The sequence below is a fragment of the Monodelphis domestica genome, chromosome 3 (genome assembly GCF_027887165.1).
Source record: "Monodelphis domestica isolate mMonDom1 chromosome 3, mMonDom1.pri, whole genome shotgun sequence".
Lineage (NCBI taxonomy): Eukaryota > Metazoa > Chordata > Mammalia > Didelphimorphia > Didelphidae > Monodelphis > Monodelphis domestica.
In genome coordinates, this window is record NC_077229.1 from 16,870,144 (window position 1) to 16,883,203 (window position 13,060).

At 58.4% G+C, this 13,060-nt stretch overlaps 1 protein-coding gene across 4 annotated transcripts in view; it reads right to left on the reverse strand.

Moving 5' to 3' along the window:
• Positions 1-9,283: 9,283 nt before the first annotated feature.
• The window catches only part of LOC100029569 (septin-2), a 123,264-nt gene continuing 119,487 nt past the window's right edge, over positions 9,284-13,060 (reverse strand). For all 4 annotated transcript variants that reach the window (XM_007490475.3, XM_007490473.3, XM_016432523.2 and 1 more), the window contains one exon: positions 9,284-10,190. The gene's annotated coding sequence lies outside the window, so the exon portion shown is untranslated. The remainder of the gene's footprint in view (positions 10,191-13,060) is intronic.

The window sequence follows — 13,060 nt, forward strand, 5'->3', positions numbered from 1 at the left end:
GTAGAAGCTCGTTGTTTTAAGGATTCATCGTTTCAGCCAAGCGCAGAAGAATACAAACGTAAACAGATTCTACAGGCTAGGATGGGCCTGGCCCAGGGACCTTCCAGGGGAGGAAACCCCCTCTGCGGAGGCAGGTAGCCACTCAGGGCTGCAGAGGACCGCCACGTGGCAGACGCCGGCCTCCGGATCCTTATCGGGTGCTCCATTTAGAGAGTCACCCTCAGGGAGGAGAGTGCCAGAGTCCAGAAAGGGCACTGGAATGGGGCAGCCGGGGGCTCTGTGCCCAGAGGGGAGGTCCTGGTTCCCATCTGGCCTCAGACACTTCTAGCTGGGTGACCCTGGGCGAGTCACTTCACCCTCACTGCCTAACCTTACTGCTCTTCTGCCTTGGAACCAATAGGTCACAGAGGCAAGGGGGACCCGGGCACATCCCAACCCCTCCAGAGTCTGCATGGGGGGCTAGGAGAGGAGGAGCAGCCAGTCCTGGAGGGATGTCACTCTCAAGCCTCCAGGCAATCTGTGTCTGTCCTATCCCAGGACTCTGCCTTCCCTAAACCTGGGGTCTTCCCTGACCCCCAGTGCACCCAGCAGGAGCTTAATAAATGGCCACTGAGTTATCCCGGGTGAGCGCATCCCAGCCACTGAGCCCTGTTCAAGAACTGGGACAGATCAGCTGGACCAAACCCCCTTGTTTTACAGAGAGAGAAACTGAGGCCCGGAGAGTAAGAGGGACTTGAGCAAGGTCACCAGGCGGTCCCACTCAGCCAGGGCCAGGAGGGCTTCAGCCAGGCTCTGAAGGGTGGATGGGATCCAGAGGGGGCCCAGCGGGTGTTCTAACCAATGGGCTCACGGGCCAGAACGAAGCAGAAAGCCAGTAGGGTCTCAGGCTGTAGGGCGGAGGCTCTCCAAGGGCGGGCGGCATCTTGTCCACCTTGGCCTTAGAGCCCAGCCCCCGGCATGGTGCCCTGCACCCGTCGGTGCTTCTCAGCTCAGCCCTGCTCGGCTGAGGCTGCAGAAAGGGAAGCCCCCTGCCCTGCCCTGCTCCAGCCTCCTCCAGGCCCAGAGGGGCTTCTCACCGTGCTGCCCGCAGTGGCCTGGCTTCGGAGCTCAGGCCCTGACTCCCACGTGGTGGTCCCCTGCCCCTGCTCCCACCTTCCACTAACCGGACCTGCGGTCCATGGCAGTGTGCCCTCAGCTCTCAGGACTCCAAGGCACAGGGATGCCCCCCTTCCCCGGCCCAGAACCCCTTGATTCAGCCCTCCGTCCCCCTGGCGCTCCCTGAGCCTGCCCTTCCTCTCGGCTGGGAATGGGACCCTCCTCCCTCCCTCCTCGTTCCTCTCAACCCACAAGCCCCCGGCCTGGATGACGCCCAGCATCCGCTCCTCTGATCCTTCTCACTGTGCTGAAGAGCGGCGGATGTGCGCCTCACCTCAGGGAGGCCATCCTGTGGATTTGATTCCCCCTTCTGGTTGCCATAGCATATGGCGGCACCTCCAGCTCCAGGCGTCTCCTGGTTCCCAGGGAGCTCCCTCGTGCCCCTTCTCTGCTCCTTGGGAGCCAGGGAGGGCCCGTGTTCCAATCTGGCCTCAGACACTTCCCAGCTGGGTGACCCTGGACAAGTCACTTAACCCTCATGGCCTAGCCCTTGCCACTCTTGTGCCTTAGAGCTGATCCTAAGACAGAAGGCGAGGAATAGTAAAACCGCAGCTAAGGAAAATGCTGCTCCCATTTCTGGATGGAACCTCAGTTCTGGCTCCATCTTCAGCCCCCCATGGAATTGTGAACCCCTCAACCCGACTCCCCTGAAGCTGCCCTCTCCCAAGTGACCGCTGATCTCTGAGAGGCCCCTTCCGTGCCTGACCTCCCCGCAGCCTTTCATGCTGTGGCTCCCTCTCCCTCCTTGATCTCTCCTCCAGGTTTTCAGGGAATTTTTTCCTCTCTCCTGGCTCTCCTCCTCCCTCTCTGACAGCTCCTTCTCTGTCTCCTTTGCTGAATCTGCCCCAGATCTCATCCCACAGGGTTCCATCCCTCTGTGCTGGTCATGTCGTCAGCTCCCAAGGATTCCTCCCCTCCTCCCCTCCCCTCCCCTTCCCTTCCTTCCTTCCCTTTTTTTTTTCTATCCCAGAATCAATACTAAGGATTGGTATTAGCAGTGAGGGCTGGCCTATGGGGGTTAAGTGACTTGTCCAGGGTCACCCAGCTAGAAACTATTTAAGGTCAGATTAGAACCCAGGACCCCCGTCTCTAGGCCTGGTTCTCCCAGGTGTCCCCTCCCAAGGACTTAATGACCATTTCTCTGCTGAGGCCCGTCCCACCTGCCTGTCCTGCCCCAGCCTCTCTGCTCACCTCTAAGCTCACATCTCCAACTGCCTTTCAGACCTCAGAAACGAGGTCCAGGAACATGTCTAAACCAGAACTCGGATCTTTCCCCCTAATCCGCCCCCAACATTGAGGTCCCAACCCTCCTCCCAGGCCCTCAGGCCCAAGCCTAGGAGTCACTCTGGCCTCCTCACTGTCTCCCACCTTCCCATAGCTAGGCTGGTACCCATCTGGGCGACCTTAGCTTTGTGGCATCTTTTGAATGCGCCCCCTGCCCAGCCCTGGGGTGCCTGGACTGTGTCCTTAGCCTTCTGGCTGGCTGCCACATTTTCTGGTGAAATCTCTGTCTCCCTTGAGGGCCAACTCGGGCCAGGATCCTTCAGGAGGCGGCTCCCCCTCAAGCTTTCCTAGACGGGCCCCCCTCGGTCCTCGTCACCCCGAACCCGTGCCCTCTGTCCCGTGGAGGCCAGGCCTTTTCCCCTTTGGGTCTCCAAAACATGGCGCACACTCAATGGATGAGAGCCTCTGGGTTGACTGGTGGGGAAAGTCTTTGATGGCACGGGTGGCTGCTGTCCCCTGCCAGTCCAGCCATCCTTCGGAAGGAGAACACGCAGTCGCATTCCAGGCAGAGAATCCGAGCAACATTGATCTAGTCTGACCCTTCTGCTACATGGATTCATTTGGATGAATTCTGCATTCAAATTTGATTGATTACAGTGAATACAGGTAGGGGGCAGCTGGGTGGCCCAGTGGGTAGAGAGCCAGGAGGTCCTGGGTTCCAATCTGGCCTCAGACGTTCCTAGCTGGGTGACCCTGGATGAGTCACTTAACCTGTTGGCCTCAGTTTCTTCATCTGTCACCTGCCGAGCATTCATGCCATGTCCTTTGGACTCCCTGGGACCCTGCCATTGGGAAACGTCCCCATCCCAACATCTGCCACCCAATGGCATAGCTATGCTGCTGGGAGAGTGGTGGGAGTGTGTGGGTATGTGTGTGTGTTTGAGTCTGGCCCAGCACCCAGCACACAGTAGGGGGAGTCCCCGGTGCAATGGGAGCGGGTGGGAGACCCAGCCAAGGGCTCCTCTTCTAACCATTTCCTCCATGCCAGGGACTGTCTTTTGCCCCCTTCTGCAGCCCCAGAGCTTGGCACAGTGCCTGATTGGTGTATGTTCTTATTCAGCTGTTGTCCAGCCTTCCTGAGCCCATTTGGAGTTTTCTTGGCAGAGAGCTGGAGTGGCTGACCATCTCCTTCTCCAGCTCATTTTATAGAGGAGGAAACGGAGGCAAACAGAGTGAAGTGACTGGTCCAGGGCAGCACAGCTATTAAGTGTCTGGGGCCACACTTGAACTCGGGTTTTCCTGACTCCAGGCCTGGTATTCTAACCGCTGCGACACCTCGCTGCCCCGCCATATAGTGGGCTCCTTGTGGAGTCCGCTTCCCAGCTGTGTGACCCTGAGCAAGTCACTTGACCCCCATTGCCTAGCCCTCACTGCTCTTCTGCCTTGGAGCCAAGACGCAGGACTGACTGCAAGACGCCAGGTGAGGGTTTTTAAAAATAAATGTTTCCTGCTAGCTTGACTGATGTGGATCTTGCATGAAACACACTCCAAGGGAGCAGCCAGATGACTCACTGGATAGAAAGCCAGCCCTAGAGACGGGAGATGCTGGGTTCGAATCTGGTTTCAGACACTTCCCAGCGGTGTGACCCTGGGCAAGTCACTTGAGCCCTCCTGCGTGGCCCTACACTGTCAGGATTCTAGGATGGAAGGTGACGGGGTGAAACACATAAATCAGTCAATCCTCCTCCAGGACCATCAGTGAGCACAGGCTTTCCTGTAGGCTCCACATCTGGTACGACGTCCGCATACCGCCTGCATGGACCACCCTGGGAACGCCGGGCTCTGGGGGCATCGGCTCAAGCTCTGCCCACGTTGGCTTTGCTGCTTCTCTTTCACGGAGGCAACACTGTGTGGGAGCTTCTTCCTGACACCAAAGACTAGCAAGAAACGGGCGCTTTTCCTCCTGGAACCCTGTAGCCGGGGAGCTGCGGGAATACAGAAGCCGTGGCACAGACAGCGGCTCTCTCTAGCTGGAGGGAGGCCCCCGTGATATCCCATGTGCTGGTGTCAAGCCTGTGCCTGAGGAGCTCTGCTGACGGGGAGCTCATTCCCTCCCAGGAAAGGCGATTCCACAGTGGACATCTCTGAGCGCCGCTTTTTCCTTCTCTAAAGCAGAAGTCTGACTCTCTGCAGCTTCTCTTCTTCCATCTGGCATGGCTCCTGAGCCTTCTCTTCTCTGGGCCAGGCAGCCTTGTGTCCTGGCTGTGGTTTCGGTAGGAAAAGCACCCGTTAGACCAGGCGTTGTGTCATTTTTGCGTCGCTGTGCACCAAAACCACACTTGCCGTTTCATGCTACTCTGGGGTGAGTCATGGCTACAGCACTGACCTGCTGGGCACCGCTGCTGGGGGCTCAGGCTCTGCGTGGAGGGCCCTTCTGGGCAAGGGGATCGGGGGGCCGAATGAACATTCTCCTTCCCTGGCAGAGGTGGAGCCGGCCCTGCTGCCCCTGCCGCGCCCAACCAGCCCCAGGCCCAGGGGCCACTCTGTGCGAACCAGGAGGGCCCGGCCGGCGGCGGCCATCCCCTTTGCAGAGCCTGCTGGCCGGAGCCGTGAAGTCCCTCCTGTCCAGAAACACGGAAAAAGCTGCGATTCCCAGAAAAGTGTGTGTCAGTTCTAGGAAAATGAGTCAGCCAGGAAGTATTTAAGTAGCCTTTGCTACAGGGGACAGCGCTCTGGGAGAGGGAGAGGAGGGGAGAGAGGAGAAGGCAAGCCGCTGCCACACGTCGACCGCGTGCCGGGCACTGTGCTAGGAACCGGGGGAGGAAACCGAGGAAAGGCCCAGCCAAGGCGGGAAGGGGGACAACACTCCATGTAACAGCGGCTACACCCAGGCTAATGCAGAGTGGTTACGAAATGACCTCAGAGGGAAGGCACTAGCAGCTGGGGGACCAGGAAAGAGGAGCAGCAGCAGCTGGGGTGCAGGGGAGGAGGAGGGCGGCCGAAGACCTGCATTCAAATCCTACCTCTCTCCCTCTTTCCCTCTCTCTCTCTCTCTCTCTCTCTCTCTCTCTCTCTCTCTCTCTCTCTCTCTCTCTCTCTCTCTCTCTCTCTCTCTCTCTCTCTCTCCCTCCCTCTCTCTCTCTCTCTCTCTCTCTCTCTCTCTCTCTCTCTCTCTCTCTCTCTCTCTCTCTCTCTCTCTCCCTCTTTCTCTCCTCCCTCTGTGCCCTGTCTGTGTATGTCTTTCTCTCTCTGTCCCTGTCTCTGTCCTTCTCTGTTTCTCTGCCTCTATCTTTCTCTCCCTCTGTCTCTCTCTGCCCCTTTGTCTCTCTCTCTGTATCTCTTTCTCTCTGTTTGTGTGTGTCTCTCTCCATCTCTCTGCCTCTGTCTTTATCTCTCAGTCTCTTTGTCTCTCTGGCTCCTTCTCTGTCTCTCTCACTTTCTCTCTCTCTCTCTGTCTCTCCATCTCTCTGCCTCTTTGTCTCTGTCTCTGTCTCTTCTCTCTCTGTCTCTCTGTCTTTCTGTCTGTCTCTCTGTCTCTTACTCTGTGACTGTGTGGAAACCCCTCAGGTGAGCTGGGCTTGTACCCAGGCTGAATCGAGGACCCCATGGCCTGAGCCTCGAAGGGAGCTGGGCTTCCAAGAGGTGGAGGCGAGGAAGGAGGACGTTCCAGGCCGGGGAGTGGACAGAGAGGTCAGTTTAGAGAATGGGCACAGGACAATCACGTGACAGGTGTGCAGAGCAAGCCTATAGACAGCTTGTGAAGGGCAATCGGAGGCGTTTGGGTCTAGTTTGGGAGGCAATGAGGAACCCCAGACGCTCTGGTCTTTAGGGGTGTCAGTGCACCAGGTGGGCAGGGAAGTCAATGAGGGCTCCGGTGAGAGGACCTGAACTCCATGGAGGGAAGGGGCTGGATGGGAGAGATGTGAAGGGAAAGTGGACAAGACAGCAACTGATTGCATTTGGAGGGTGAGAGAGGAAGGAGTCGAGGACGAGGTGTGGGTTCAAATCTTGGTGCCACAATAACAAGAGGCAAAGGAGGAGGATTGCAGGGGAGGCTGTTCACGTGAGATGGCACATTCTGCTTGGACGCCATTTGTCTGAGACACCACGTGGCATCAGATGAGGAGGGATGAGCCCAGATATGTTGCATAGAGACGTTAATGGAAGCCAGAAGAGGACCCGGAACACAAGAAGGGCTCCCTATCTTGCCCCCATGTTGAACCAGTTTACCCTTATGGCATCCCCTTGCCCCCTTGTTCTTCTGCCCATCACATTTTGCCAAGCCCCAACCAACCCTGAATAACATCCACCATTCTTATGCTGCTGAACCGACTGGACAAATCTCAAGTCTGAGCTGCCGAAGTTCCCTGCTAATTCATGTTACTTAATCTCAATTGGGTCCTCACTGCAGCAAGGCAGCCTAGGCTTCCCTAGTCAGTTGAGCAGCCTACTCTCCACTGCAGCTATGCCCAACCTTTCAATCTCTCCTTAACCCTCCTGTCATATCCTTCCCCACCTCTGAGCTCCCACCTTCTAATTCACCAAAGGAAAACCAAATCAGGCCATTAGCTAAGAGCCCCCAGTTGTCCAAACTTGCATCATCAAGCTGTCTTCCTCCAATCAATCCTCCTTCACTCTCTCCCTCCCACTGTCCCCAGCAAATTGTGCCCATTCTCTCTTATCTTGGCTTTCCCCCTCTATCAGATCCCACCCAGCTGCCTACAAAGGTGAGCCCAAATCCTCTTCTCCTGCTGGCTATGGTCTTCTCTTTTGTGTCCAAACTCCTTGAGAAGGCCGTCCGGCCAGGGCCATCATTACTTCTCTTCTCACTCCAACCCCAATGTGCTCTAGTCTCTGACCTCATCGTTCCACTGATATTGCTCCCCGAAGTTAACAATGATCTTCTAACTGCAGTTCTTCAGGGCCTTTTCTTGGTCATCATTCTTCTTGACTTCTCTGTAGCCTTAGACACTGGCGATCACCCTCCTGGGTTATCTCTGTCTTCTAAGTCCTGGTTCTCCTCCTCTCAGGCCAAACACTCCAAATCTTTGGCCATTTCTTCACCCATGTGATGTTCGTTCACCATGAGTGTCCTTCAAGGCTCTGTTCTTGGCCTTCTTGGGAGCTCTTTCCCTTGGTAAATTCCTCCATTCCTATGGCCTCAATGACCATCTCTGTGCAGATGATTCCCAGGCCTTAGATACCCACTCTCAGCTCTCCTGAGCCCTAGTCTAGTCCTGTCCCACCAACTACCTCATGGACATCTCAATCTAAAACAAAACTCATTAGCTTTCCTCCTAAAGCTTTCTCTCTTATTGTCTCTATTCCCGTCCAGTAATTGCTCTCTGACTCGTGTCTCTGTCCTATAGTCTCTCCATTTCAATCCATCCTTCTTTCAGCTGCCAGATTGACTTTTTCTAAAACTGAGTCTGACCATGTCATGCCCCTACTCAATGAGCATCAGTGGCTCCCTATTACCTTGAGGTCAAGAACAAACTTTTCTGGCATTTGAAGCCCTTTATAAGCTGGCCCTTCCCTACCTTTCCAGTCTTCCTACATCTCATTCCTCCATGCACTTTGATGCAGTGACTCTGGCCCACTTGCTGTCCTTTTTACATGGTACTCCATCTCTTCTCTGGGTCTTTGCACCAGCTGACCTCCATCTTCCTCCCCTGCCCTTTCCCACAGTGCTCTGGGCCCTCATGTCTCTCTGCCTCTTAGCTTCCCTGCCTTTCTTCGGGATTCAGCTCAAACCCTATCTTCTGCTTTTCAATCTATTGTACTTGAGTCATGTCTGACTCTTCTTATTGGGTTTCTCTGGCAGAGCTACAATCCAGTTTAAGCAGACAAGATCCCCCAAATGGCATCATTTCTTCTGTGGATGGGTAAGCTGGTCCTAGATGCCCTGGCCTAGAAATCAAGTGAGAGAGAGGGGCAGGGTGCCCAGGGTGGAAGGTCCCCTGGACCATGCATGGTAAGGCTGGCTTGACGACAGCTCTGGTAGCATTGTGCCTTTAAAGAGGGAAGGGGTTTGCCAATTCCTTCTCCAGCTCATTTGACATATAAGGAAACTGAGGCAAACAGGGTGAAGTGACCTACACAAGGCCACCCAGCTAGGTTGTCATTTCCTTCTCCAGCTCATTTCACAGATGAGGAAATTGAAGCAAACAGGATGAAGTGTCTTGCCCAAAGTCTCATAGCTAGTAAGCCTCTGTGTAAAATTGTATGTACCTTAGTTAAATATGTTTAAATTGATCCAATGGGGAGACTGGTCTCCCAAAGGATCATAGGGGGGAATGATGTGCAGGTGGAAAATTTGCCACACCTGAGCCACATTCCAGAGCCTCTTTATGTAAAATGAGGATGCTGGGAATGTAGCTCAGGTGTGGCAAATTTTCCACCTGCACACCTCTGAGGTCAGATTTGAACTCAGGAAGATAGGTCTTCCTGACTCAGGCATGGTGCTTTGTGCATTCTGGTGCCCCTTAAGGGCCCTTAAATCTGGCCTCTTTCTCCACTTCTGTTGGGTTTTTCCTATTTTGTAGGCAGCTTCTGTTACAGACGGTTTGTTCCTCCAGGGTCTTGCCCAGACAAAGGCTGGTATAAACCCTCCGTGGATTCCCTGGCTTTTAGCTGTTCCTTTTCCCTCCAAGACAAAGCCTTTTCCTGCCTGGTTTCTACTGTCTCGCTGCCCTGTGGCTCCCTAGTGGATGGTAAGCTCACTGAGGAGCAGTTTGTGGCTTGTCGGATTTTTAGGTCTTCCATAGCATGTTGCTCAGGAGATCCTAACCGTCTCCTAAGTCTGCCTTTGCCTTCTTGGGCCACAGAACTCCTCCCCATCCCGGCTGCCCCCCTCGTAGCCTGGGCCAGCGGGGCAGGGGCAGGAAGCAGACAGAGACTGAAGTGGGGGAAGCGGATACTTTTTAATAAGGTTACATGGATTACAGACAGTCATAAAACCCAGAAGGTGAGATGACGCGCACGGCATTCCCGTGGCAGCCACGGACCGCGGGCCACTGCTGGAAGAATTCACCAGAGGCTGAAGAAGGAAGCGAGACCGGCGAGTCCGTCCTGGGCTGGCCCGGAGCTGGTGCTCTCTGCGGGAGCCTGACTGGACCACATGTTGTCTCGGGAAGCCAGTGAACTCCCCCCGGCACCCCCACTCCTTGAGGGGCTCCAGGGCTAGTCTGGCTTCTCGGGGGTCCTCCTGGTTACAGACTGACCCCCCTCCGCCCGCAGCCGGTCTGGCCCTGCCCGAGTTTCCAGAACTCGGAGGAGAGAGGCAGGAAGAAGCCGCGGTCTAAGGCACAGGATTGACTCCTAAGAAGGTTCGCTTCTTGTCGGAGGAGGAGGAGCAGAAGCGCAGCCCGGCGTCTCCCAGGAGCAGCAGCGGCGTCCCTTCTCCTGCGGGTGGGTCAGCGGGCCGAGGCGCAGGGCCCGGCGGCAGGAAGTTCTGCTCGGCCTCCCGGAAGCGCTTCTCTGCTGACGCCCGCCCACGCACTCTATCCGAAGTGGCGGGAAGTTGTGGCGGGCGGAGCGCCGAGGCAGCGAGGGGCCTCCCGGGACTTGGGCTGCGAAGGACGGACTCTGGGCTCTCCCGGGAAGAGGGGCACGAGCGGCGGTTAGCAGAGGGCAGGGAGAAAGGCCGGCGCGTTAGTGCGGTGCTGGGGGGGCGGAAGGGTCACGCGGGCGGAGCTTCGGCACGAGGGCGCGTCTGCGGGGCTCCCGGGAAAAGGCGAGCGACTTCGAGGCTGCCGGCGTGGCGAGCGCCCACCCGAGCACCCAGCCGCTTCCACGAGAGTCAGACCCGTCTGTGGGAAGAAGCAGAGACAGAGAAAAGAGAAGGCCGTGAGCAGGGGCCCCTCGTCAGGCACCTCCCGCCATGGACAAGACTGAGGGGGCCCCGGGGCGCCCCACGTGAGGGGGCCCCGGGACGCCCTGCTGAGCCGGGCTCCCCATGAGGAAAGGCTGCCCGAGAAGCGGGGCCCTCCGTGGGGGGACTCAGCCCTCTCGAGAGCGAGGGACCCTGGAGAGACCCCGTGGGGAGATGCTGGGCTTGCAGACCGGGCTCTAGCCACCCCCCCAAACCCCAAGGAACAGAGGAGGGTCCCGGGGACATGGGGAGCTCCGGGAGCGTCCAGAGCCCCCAGAGCCCCCCGGGCTGACGTTCAGGGCTCCATCCTCGCTTTCTTGGGCTTTGTCCGCGGCTGCTCTAGTCTAGTCGTGGTCTCTAACACGAGAGCGCCCCCACTGGCCGGGCCTCCCCTCCCCCTCGGCCGCCCCCCTCTCAGGCCCAGGACCCTGGAAGCCATTCCTCGGGGCTCAGTGGAGGGGGAGGTCCTGGGTTCCAGTCTGAAGCCACAGGCTGGCGGGTCCCTGAGGCAGAGCCAGCTGGGGGATGCCTCGGAGGCTCTCGCCTGAGGTGGGGGAGGGACGCAGCTGGGCCGCCCGGCCTGGGCGACTCCGGCTCCCTGAGCCTCGCTTTCCTTCTCTGCAAAACGGGGGCAAGCAGGGCCGAGGCTCCAGCAGGATTGCCCGTTCCGGCACCCTTCGGGAACGTCTCCGGGACCCAGCCTGCCCGGGGTGGCCTCTGTGGGGACGAGGGGAAAGGCGGGCCTGAACCTCCCTTGGGAAGCGCCGCTCAGGGCTGCCCCGCTCTGGCCCAGCACCACCTCGCACCCAGAGCAGCGGGGACAGAGGGAGCCCGTCCCGGGGGATGAGCCCCTCCTTAGGCACCAAACCCTCACCAAGAGCGGAGGCTGCCCGGACCGCCCAAGGAAGGGCAGAGCCGACGGGAGGCCCCGACCCAGACAAGCCGCCAGCGGCCAGGCCGGCCCCTCCTCCCACAGAGGCCCCCCAACTTCCTGGCATGGCCCAGCCCAAGCTCCAGATCTGTACCGAGGACGAGAGGCCATCCAGTGGCCGGCTCCGGAGCTGCTGGCTGCGGCCTGACAGCAGGAAGGACGAGGGTTTTCGGCCTTGAGAACCCCGGCAGGGCGAAGGGAACTCTCCATCCCAGGAGTCCCGGGTACCGGCCGCTCACCGACTCCTCTGGGCATTCAGCAAACAGCTGCCAGGCCCTTCCCCAAAGGGGGGGCGGGGAGGATGGACGGACGGACGGCTGTCTGGGGAACCGGTGGGACCACGACAAGCGACGGAGGGACAGAACGGCCAGCACAGAGAGGTCTGCACACGCAGGGTCCCCGCTTAACCACTCGGGCGCCCGCGGGCTGGGCCTTTACTCAGGAAGGGCCGAGTTCAAATCTAGCCTCATACGAATTAGCTACATGGCCCTGGACAAGTCAGGAGCTTCTGCCTGCCTCCGTTTCCTCTGCGATAAATGGGAGTAACAAGGGCGCCTCCTTCTTGGGTGGAGGGTCAGATGAGCTGTTTGTAAAGTGCTTCAAACTCTGAAGCACTACAGAAACGCTCGTTATCGCTGCCACCGCCACTGTCCCAGGAGAGCCTTGATGGTCGCTCAAAGGGTTCCAAGAAGGTTTATAGGAGAGTCTGGGCTGTCCTGGGTAAATTGGGTGTAAAAAAGGGCGTTCCGCTAGTAGACATCCCTCCCCCTCTTCCCACCAATGGCCAGCGGGCTTCCGGGGCTGGGGCTGACGGGTCCCCCTAAGTCCAGGCCCCAGCGGGCGTCGTTGCCCCGCTCGGAGTCCAGACCACAGTCCAGGCAGCCCCTGGTCACTCCCGTCCGCAAGTGGATTTGTTTATAGGCCTTCGGAGCAGAGGCTTAGAGGCTGGAAGGGGCTCGTGGAGGCCCTGACGGATGGATGAGGACACGGGCCGATGGGGAAGTGACTGCCCCGAGACACATGGGCGTGGGAAGTTTAGCCGAGATCTGAACCCAGGTCTCGGGACTCCACACTGAGTGCAGCTTCCAGTGGCCCAGGAGTACAGTAATAAACAGCTGAAGCCACTGCCCATCTGAACCCCAATCTTCTTAGCTTGGGGTCAGTGCTCCCCCAGCTGCCCTGTGCACTGCCCAAGGGGTGATGCCACTTCCGGGCTGGGAGGAACACCACCTCCATGGACCGGACCGGACTGCTCCCTCTCCAGGAATCACGTGTACGGCGTTCTGGGCCTTCCCAGCATCCTTTTGGAATCCTCCGCTAGGCAATGGCCAGCTGGTCAAGGGGCTGCAGGAAGAACAGGAGGCCTGCTGGCTCGCTCTGTCCCTCCTGCTGAAGAGCAGCCAGCGTGTCGGTCATCCACGGTCGGTGCCCCTCACCTGCCCAGGCAGCTGGGGGCCCCTGAGGGGTGCCACAGGTGTGGGGTGGCTCCGAGGGAGACGAGGACGAGGCAGTGAGCACCGGCGTGGGGGCCTTGGACAGACCCCGTCTCGGCGCCTGTGCCCCAGGGGCGCAGTACTCGCCCCTCCTGCTGGCAAGAAGCCTCTGCACGCTGTTGCCCAGGGCAGACCCAGGAAGGCTCTGGCCCCCTCTGGGCCGTCCAGGGCATGGGGGTCGGGCAGGGCACCATTATCATGGGGGATGGAGGCTGAGACCTGAAAGACGCGCCGGGGCGCCGGAGCAGAGCACCGCACACCACAGCTATTTGGGAAGAGGCAAGCTCTGAGGCACAGAGGCTGCTGCCCAGCGGGGAGGCCCTCTGTGCCCGGGGTACCTGGCTTCCCCTCTCTGGGCCTCAGCCTTTTCCTTTGTGAAAGAAG